Source organism: Bos mutus, chromosome 10 (genome assembly GCF_027580195.1).
Source record: "Bos mutus isolate GX-2022 chromosome 10, NWIPB_WYAK_1.1, whole genome shotgun sequence".
NCBI lineage: Eukaryota > Metazoa > Chordata > Mammalia > Artiodactyla > Bovidae > Bos > Bos mutus.
Genome location: NC_091626.1, coordinates 22,170,401 through 22,179,482, shown reverse-complemented (window position 1 = coordinate 22,179,482; position 9,082 = coordinate 22,170,401). Strand labels below are relative to the sequence as shown.

Genomic DNA, 9,082 nt, shown 5'->3' with positions numbered 1-9,082 from the left:
CTGTTTATATTCAAATATGAAGCAGTCTTGAGCCAGTGTACAGACCTTCACAACCCGCAAAACTTAAATTTTACCCTTAGCATCTTCATCTTCTGTTTTTGTTCCCTTAATTTTTTTTCTTATATACCTACTGTTTTGCTTTCATTATATTGCATGCAATTTTTAAAAGTCATCTTAAATTATCCTGAGAGCAAGGTGGTTAAATAAACACAAAGGTGGTGAAGGGGTGCTAGCTCGTGCAAGTCCATTTGCTGACTGTGGTTGGGTGGCTTGAACAACAGGCTATTCATAAGGACAGGAAATTTGCAAGACTGATGTTAGAAACTGGAAGTACCTGCACTATTTATAGTTGCATTTTTAAACAAATTCTTGAATCTGAGCAGTGAATATGTGCTATTCTAACTGGAAAGGTAATTATCAAATTCCTTAGTAGTCACTTGGCCATGGTATAGAAGTAACTTGACGCTCCACTCAGGAGAGCAGGAGGCTGGTGATTTCTTTCATCTAAGCAGCACTGTTTTCTTTTTAAGGTTAATTCCATTCAAAGATCAAAGTCCAAATGCTTAATCAAAACCACTGATCTTTCAAATCCACAGCCAATCTTGGACTAGATTTGCAACCACCAAATACTGAAGAAAACAAAGCGAAATGAAACCAGGCCGTTACAAAATACGCAGTGTATCAAACATTTTTCCCCTCTAGTTAGCATTCGACATTGAACCCTGTTGCTCTTCAAATTCTCTTTTTTTCCCCCAGGAATTAAGAAAGACCTTGGTACCCCATCCTTTAAGTTACAGCTATTAGGATAATGGAGAGAGGGGTCAGAGTAGAAATAGGGTGTAGAATTAGGAGGGGTTTGATGGCGGCAAGTCAGTCCACTTAGTTTTTGTACTGGGTGAGCTCATTGCCAGTTTCATTGAGAAGATACGTGCAGGGACTTCTCTGGTGGTCCAGTGGCTAAGACTCCATGCTCCCACTGCAGGGGCCCAGGTTCAATCCCTGATCAGGGAACTAGGTCTTACATGCCACAAGTAAAGATCCTGCAAGCCACAATTAAGGTCTGGCATAGACAAATAAAGAAATAAGTATATTAAAAAATATTCATCCAGGTTTAAAAAAAAAGTGAAGACGTGCAGATGAGGGCTTTTGTTATTGAGAAAGGGTCACGGTTGGCAGAGGTCTTTACGGTAACCCTTCTTCTGTCTACAGTCCTGGGAATGTGGGTGCTAGAGCCACGGTTGGTCATGCTGGCTGAGAAGTCATAGACAGTGGAGGCTTCAGGGAGTCTAGTTAGGTGCCAGGCATTGTTCAGGTCCCCCTTGGGATCATAGGCTCAGCTGCATGTACCGTTTGCTCAGTTTCTCAATGGCCTCCTCAAGGTGCTTCAGATCATTCTCTCTCATGGCCTTGGTGCTGAAGTTGGTGTGGCACCCGGCACCATTCCAGGTCCCAGGAATGGGCTTTAGGATCAAAGCTTGCTGTCATTCCAAAGTCTTCATATAAATGGTGTGAGATGAAATGGTCCATCCAGAGATGATGTCTGATGTCCATTCCTTCACAGGGTCTTATCTGAAATTCCCATGGGGCGGCCACGACCTTGGCACTCTGTCCTCAAAATCTTGACACCTGGTGGTGAGCCCATACGATATCCCTGCCATAATCTTTGCTCCCTCACCACAGTCGTATGGACCTTGGGGTCCAACGAAGCAGTTGGAAGGCCACCCAAGGGGTGCTCATCTGTGCCCATGAGAATATATTCCTGCTTTGGTCCAAATGGGGGTGCTGGTTGCTCACCACATCTGTGTTCTGTTTATAGGGATGCCTTCCATGGGTCTCTGCAGCCTTTCGGTTGTGCTTGAAGACTTCACAGAACCCCAGGTGGTAGTCCTTGCATAATAGGTCCTGGAACCTCCCAACAGGGATGAGATACATGTCCCTGTTGTCGCTTCAGACTGAAAAGTAATAGAGCCATCAACATGCCACTCGGGCAACTCATCTGGCGCTGTTGATCCAGATATGCATAGCTTGGGCTTTCTCACCCTGAGGCAGGGACATGCCCACTTGATGGGTGCCTTTGTTTCAGTGGGAGCTTGCTGAGGTGGCCATGGCGGGAGGTGTCCTGGATGGAGGGCAGGCAGGCAGGGAGAAGGAAGTGCAGGGGGACAGGCCAGGAGACCGGGGGTGCTGCACACACACTGCTCTTCTCCCATCCTCAGCTCTGCCAAAATCATCCCTTCCTTCTTGACTGGGCAAAGAAACAAACTGAGGCTAGAAATGGTTTGAATGGGGCAAAGGGAGGGTGTTTATTTCCTAAGTCTCTCTCAGTCTAAGTGTTCCTTCCGTTTCTCCCTGTGTCATCTGGTCTTGGGAGGAAATGATGACGAGCCTACCTGCTTCCAGATGGCACAAGTACTGGGTACCATCTGGACCCAACAGTACGTGGCATCCTCTGTACCATGGTGATAATGGCTCAGCCTCAAGGGGCAGGAGAGACAGAGTACAGGTGTGATTTATGGATGTGATTCAGTCTTCTTGGGCCAGCTTCCCTACAGGACTAACCGGAGGCCAAATTGGGAAGAAGGAAAAGATTCATCCTGGTTCCTTTGGCCTCTTTTCCACTGGGAGTGATTCTGACTCTCACCTGCTTAGAACTCAGGATGCCAAGGAGTTTTCTGGTACAAAGTAACAGTGCGGAAAATTGGCCTAGAGTATAAAGAGGAGTTTGAAAAGGAAAGAATCGAGCCCATTGTATTCTCAAAGAAAAGACTTTGAAAAAAATCACAACCTGTAGATTTCAAAAGGCCAACTTCTTTCCAGTTTTCCCTTTAGAAAATACGGATATAATAAATATGCATTTGTACACACTTGCCTTGTGTTTTTTTCTTGTTTGGATCTATGGTTCAGTTTCCTCACAATGACTGTTAACGACAGTATTGTTGGATGCTAAGTAAAAGTCAGGTTCTAAAGTCAGTATATAAAGAAAAAGATCCTGTCTCTTAAAATTACCCCTTAAAGATAACTTCCCTACTAAAATGGGATATATGTGACTTTGTGTATCATGAAGTAGTTACCTTAAATTTAGGGCTCAAGATATATGAAAAGATACACATTTTCATATATCAGAATCCGCTCAAGCTGCTGAAAAGGTGCTAAGCATTGTGGGAGCCAAAACCAGCTGCAGAGGGTGTATCTGCCATCTTGTTCTTCATTCTGTGGAGCCTCTACTCACTGAGTGGAATGGCCTGAGGTAACATCTTCACTCTTCCGATTGCTCTCTCTCTGTCTCTCTCACTACATCTTTCTCTCTCCTCCCAGGAGGTGGTGTGGGGCTTGTCTTTTTTTTTGAGCGGGGAGGGAGTGCTTGTGTTAGAGCTTGGTTTGCAAAGCAAGCCATTATATTCTTTATATTCATTATAAATACATTCACTGTATATGTATTATATTTATTCTAGCTCAATAAAATTGGCATTTTATTCTAAGGTGAATTAATTAATTAGTTTAACTGAATTTATTAAATTCTAAGGTGAATTTGTTCCTACTTCACATGAAATTAAGGAAGATTTATGTATGATATGGGGTGTTTGTAAGGGGGTGGGTGGGTCTAAAAGCAGGGTCTTTGAGGGAGCCAGGAGGGGCTTGCTCACCTTTGCTTGGAAACTCAGCCTGGAAACTCTTGGCAGCCACAGCATCTTGTTAGTAAGGACGGCTCTTAACTACGGAGGGTCATGTTCCTGTTTGGGGTCCTGCTCTGGTTAGGGTGGGGTGGTGGGCAGGAGGAGAGACCAGTTGGAGGGATTCATTTTTATAGGTCCCTCTCCCTCACTCTCTCATCCACAAATACAGACAGATCCCTGCCAAGACCTGTGTGCTTCTGGGAGATGTCTGGGGTCCCTGGCAGAGGGAACATTCACCCAACACCTACTTCCTGATCTCCTGTTATATGTGAGGCACTGGGATTGAGTCTTCTTGGGGGCCACCTGTATGCCCTCTTTCCTCCCCATCATGGGGGCAGAAGAAAGTGACAGAGAAGACACAATCACAGCTGTTTCCTGCCCTCTCATTCAGTGACTTATCCAGCCCTGCAGATCACGTGGAGCAGGACAATGGAGTTAAAACCTGGGTTTGGGAATCAGACAGAGCTGGGTTCAAATCCTACTTCTGGCACTTGTAAATTACATGACCTTGGGCAATTTATTTGGCTAGTCTAAGTCTCAAGCAAGTGAAGTCATTAGGTCTGTATAGTCAAAGCTATGTTTTTTCCAGTAGTCATATATGGATGCGAGGGTTGGACCATAAAGAGGCTGAGCACAGAAGAGTTGATGCTTTTGAACTGTGGTGTTGGAGAAGACTCTTGAGAGTCCCTTGGACAGCAAGGAGATCCAACCAGTCAATCCTAAAGGAAATCAACCCTGAATATGCATTGGAAGGACTGATGCTGAGGTTGACGCTCTAATACTTTGGCCACCTGAAGTGAAGAGCTGACTCATTAGAAAAGACCTTGATGCTGGGAAAGACTGAAGGCAGGAGAAAAAGGGGATGACAGAGGATGAGATGGTTGGATGGCATCACCGACTCAATGGACATGAGTTTGAGCAAGCTCCAGGAGATGGTGAAGGACAGGGAAGCCTGGAGTGCTGTAGTCCATGGGGTCAGAAAGAGTTGGACGTGACTGAGCGACTGAAGAACAACAACAACAAATGGGAAGTATACTTATTGAGCACCTACTAGGTACAAGGTACTGGGTTCTCTGCCCAAGAACCTTACAGTCTATGGGAAAGATGAACATTTGTATATTTGTAAGCACAGACTGTGATAAGTTCTCCAAAGGGAAAGGAAGAGTCTTTAGAACTGGATAGCTGAGATCCTCATCGGGGTCATTTTCAGAAAGATCTCAGAAAAGTGTTCTTTGTGGAGTTAAGTCAAGAACTGAGGGAGGAGAAGGTGTCAGAATCAGTGTGGGAGAGTACATTCCAGCAGAGAGCAAAGCATCTGTCCCCCTCCAGCAGATGAAACACCGCCCCCCACCCCCAGTCCCCTTAGAGCAGAGGAAACCCTTCAGAGCTAAAAATAAACTTGCTGAGCCTCAGAAAATCCTGTCACTGCCCAGAGGCCCCCCCGCCCCCCACCCTGAGAGACGACTCCGTGGCTCAAACCCTCTGGGCCGTGCCCCACACAGGATGTGTGGGGCCGGTGGTCCTCAGACTGAAGCCCCCGACTTCCCTGGCTAATTTTGCCTCCCTGAGAGCGTGTCTCCAGCAAGGCTGGGCTCCCAAGCTGGGCGCCCGCCAGTCAGTCTGGCCAGGGAAGGAACTATTTTGGGAATTTTTATGATGGAACAATATTTTTTCGGTAAACAAATGGAGAGCTGTTAAACAGGGATGGTCACCCCCTAGCTTTTGGTTCATGGTTCTCCATGCGGAGCTGTCACAGAGGCGGCCCTGTCCAGCGGGGAGAATGTCCCCAGGGCTCCCGAGCTTCGGTGCCCGCCTCGTCATTTCTCTTGGATTAATCAGCTTTGGAAATTGGGAACACTGCTCCCTCCTCAAGCCCTACCTCGGATTCTTTGAAAACAAAAGCCCTTGGTGTGGTCTGGGTAGTAGAGGTGGGGCCCACCCTGATTAACCCCTTAAGGCTTGAGGATGGCCTGGACTCCAAAGTTAAGTTTGGAAGGGATCTCAGAGAACATCTGCCATTCCCCCATCCCACCACCCTCAACAGGTGAAGGAACCAAGGCCCAGAGAGGGGAGACTGCTTCCTCAAGGTCACAGAGCTCATGAGCTGCAAATGAGGTGGGAGCCCCAGATCCCAGACTCTAGGTCCTTATTCTCTTCCTTCAGGAACAATAAGACAGAACAGTGGTCAAGAAAAGGAAAGGGCAGACTCCAAATTTGGCATTTTGCAGAGAGCCTACAAACTAGTACATGCACAGCAAGTCATAAATGTACAAAGTTTCTAAGCACTGACCCCACCCTCAATATCTCCCGGGAGAGGACTCTGCTTATTCCTGAGGACCAGCCCTTTATTCCAACCCAGACCTCACCTGGGCTGGCCTCTTCAGGCACTCACCTCTGATGGGCTGCTTGGTGACTTCATCACTGAGGACCCTCTCCTTGATGCTGAGAGACTATCCCTGCCCAAGTGTCATTCCCCCAGCAGCTCCATCATCTCTTGTTCTGCCCCAGTGGCTCCCAAGCATCCATAGCTGCCTGGGTCCCATTTTCTCAGACTGGGCTATGGCCATTTTATTGTTATGGCTTTAATAGCTGTCTCTTATTTAGCCAGGCCTTGAGATGACTCTTGAGAGTCTCCTTGGACTGAAAGGAGATCAAACCAGTCAATCCTAAAAGAAATCAACCCTGAATATTCATTCGAAGGATGGATGCTAAAGCTGAAGCTCCAATATTTTAGTCACTAGATGCGAAGAGATGACTCTTTGGAAAAGACCCTGATGCTAGGAAAGATTGAGGGCAGGAGGAGAAGAGGGCAACAGAAGATGAAATAACTAGATAGCATCACCGACTCAATGGACATAAACTTGAGCAGACTCCAGGAGATGGTGAAGGACAGGGAAGCCTGGTGTGCTGTAGTCCATGGGGTTGCAAAGAGGCAGATGTGTCTGTTAGCAAATGAGCAACAACAACATTTCATACAACAGCCATGCATGGTATGGATGATTTGTCCCACTTTACAGAGGAAAATGCTGAGGTCGAGATAAACCCAAGATCACATGAATGATGAGTAAATAATGCAGCCAGGATTCACCCTAGCTCTTTCTGACTCGAATCCTTCAGCTTTCCCCACCAGACTGCCTCCAGGTGTGAGACAAAGAGAATCTGGCCAGGACAGTGGCAAAACCACATAGCAGAAAGGACTCTGTTTACAAGCTCTAGTAGATCAAATGTTGGAATAGAAGAAAAAAGGACAAATAGAACACATCACCTAAGTTTTGAGTCTTGAGTTTGTCAAAAGTCTTCCCCTTTTGAGTGATAGAAACTCAACTCAATCAGCTTATATAAAAGAGAGCTTACCTTCATTTGTGTGCCTAGCAAGTCTAGGGTTACTTCTGGCTTTAAGAACAGCTTGCTTCAGCATAGTCTTTTTCTGCTTGGCTTATTCTTCAGATGAGCTTTAATGGTATCAGTGGTTGCTGGAGCTCCAGAATCAGGTAATCTCAGCAGATAGGGACCATTTCTTTCATAGCTTTGGGAAGAAAATCCCAGAAGGATTCCTACTGGCTGGCTTGGGTCACATGCCCATTCTCTGAGCCAATCACTGTAGCCAGGGAGATGGAGAAAGAATGTGCTCTTAATAGGAAAACCAGTTGAGCTTTGGTCTGTCGAAGGGGAGAAAAGGTTTGCAGAGACAGAAACAATAGGTAACCTTAGGCTAGGGAATGGGGAGAATGTTGACACTACTTACAGTCAGTGGGAAAAATCAGGAGGAAGGATTACTTAGGAGTAACAATACTAATTGCAACGACAGTAATAAGCAACATTTATTATAGCTTAAGGCTTCCCTGGTGGCTCAGTGGTAAAGAATTCACCTGTAGTGCAGGAGCTGCAGGGGAACTGGGGTGGATCCCTGGTCAGGAAGATCCCCTGGAAGCTGGCATAGTAACCCACTCCAGTATTCTTGCCTGGAGAATCCCCATGGACAGAGGAGCCTGGCGGGCTACAGTTCATGGGGTTGCAAAGAGTCAGACATGACTAAAGTGACTTAGCACAGATGCATGCACGCCTTACAGCTTACAAAGCCCTTTCACATACCTTATTTAGTCCTCCTCTAACCCTGAAATGAAGGCAGAACAGCTGTTGTTCTTGAGCTCATTTCACAGATGAGGGGACAGGTATGGAGAGGATAAAGGATGTGCTCAAGGCTGGCAGGAGGTAGGTCTGGGTCCAATGGTGGACTCATGCTCATGTTATCTGAATCTCAGTTCAGGAGGGGATATAGGCTGAGTGTGAAGTGCTTGGTGTCCTGAAGACAGATGCTACTCTCAAGGTGACAGGTACACCTGACTGTGTCACTTTGGGATCATTTAGCTTAGCTGATCCCCTGCTAGGTGCTGTGTGTCGTGTGGGCAGGGACCTTATCTGTCTAATTCACTGCGCTACCTTAGTGCCAAGCACTGTGCTTGGTACTCAAGGTGCACTGAAGACAAAATGATCCAGTAGCAGCCCTGTTGATAATCTGAGTCTCCCTGGAAATGGAGGATGGGGACCAGAGCTGCTGGTTAAGGACTGAGACTTGGGGAGTCAGTGAGGGGAGAAAAAAGGAGTGGAAGCCTAAAGTATAGCATGTTTGGCCCCAGTTCCAGACAACCTTAGCCAAATGCATCATAAGCCTCCATCTGCTCGGCAGACCAAGCTGGACATAAGGGTCTTACAGACTCTGAAAATCCCGTTGGTGCAGCTGGACTGATTTGGGAACCATGCGTTGTGCCTTCTGGGGGATGTCTTTGCTGCACCTGATAGCATTCCTCTTTAATTAAGTTCTAGTTAAGTCAGTCAACTCCATGTATTGAGCACCAACTAAATGTCAGGCATTGTGCATATATTGTGCACCAGGTATATGGTGGAAAATGACACAATTTAAAAAGTCATTTTAATCAAGTAATTACTTTTTCATTTATAGGCTGTGCCATGCAGCACGTGGGATCTTAGTTCCCCAACCAGGATTTGAATCCGTGCCCCCTACATTGGAAAGCAGAGTCAATCGCTGGATCACCAGGGAAGTCTCAAGGGCTATTGTAAGGGCCACTCATTCATTTAGCATCCATTATTTCCCAGGTACTACGTTAAGCACTGGGTACACAAGATGTGGTGAGATTTTTATTCTAGACAGGGTAGAGTGACACATTTATGCCCAACTGATCACAATACAAACATGTAATGGAAGGTGGGAAGGAGGCAAAGTTTGCGGACCAGTTCAGGGATCTCCATCTTATCCTTAGATGCCCTGGTCCCTTGGCAGGAAATCCTCACCTGGTGTGTGTCTATGTTTTGCCATCCAGTCATCTATTGGTTTCATGCTTTGTCCTCTGGTCAGCATGTCCTGTTTATGTTTGTTGCCTCTTAAAATG

The 9,082-nt window shown here is 46.4% G+C and overlaps 1 pseudogene; it reads right to left on the bottom strand.

Annotated features, from left to right (window-relative positions):
* Nucleotides 1–879: 879 nt before the first annotated feature.
* On the bottom strand, nt 880–2,106 carry LOC102275342 (glutamine synthetase-like; annotated as a pseudogene).
* Nucleotides 2,107–9,082: the final 6,976 nt, after the last annotated feature.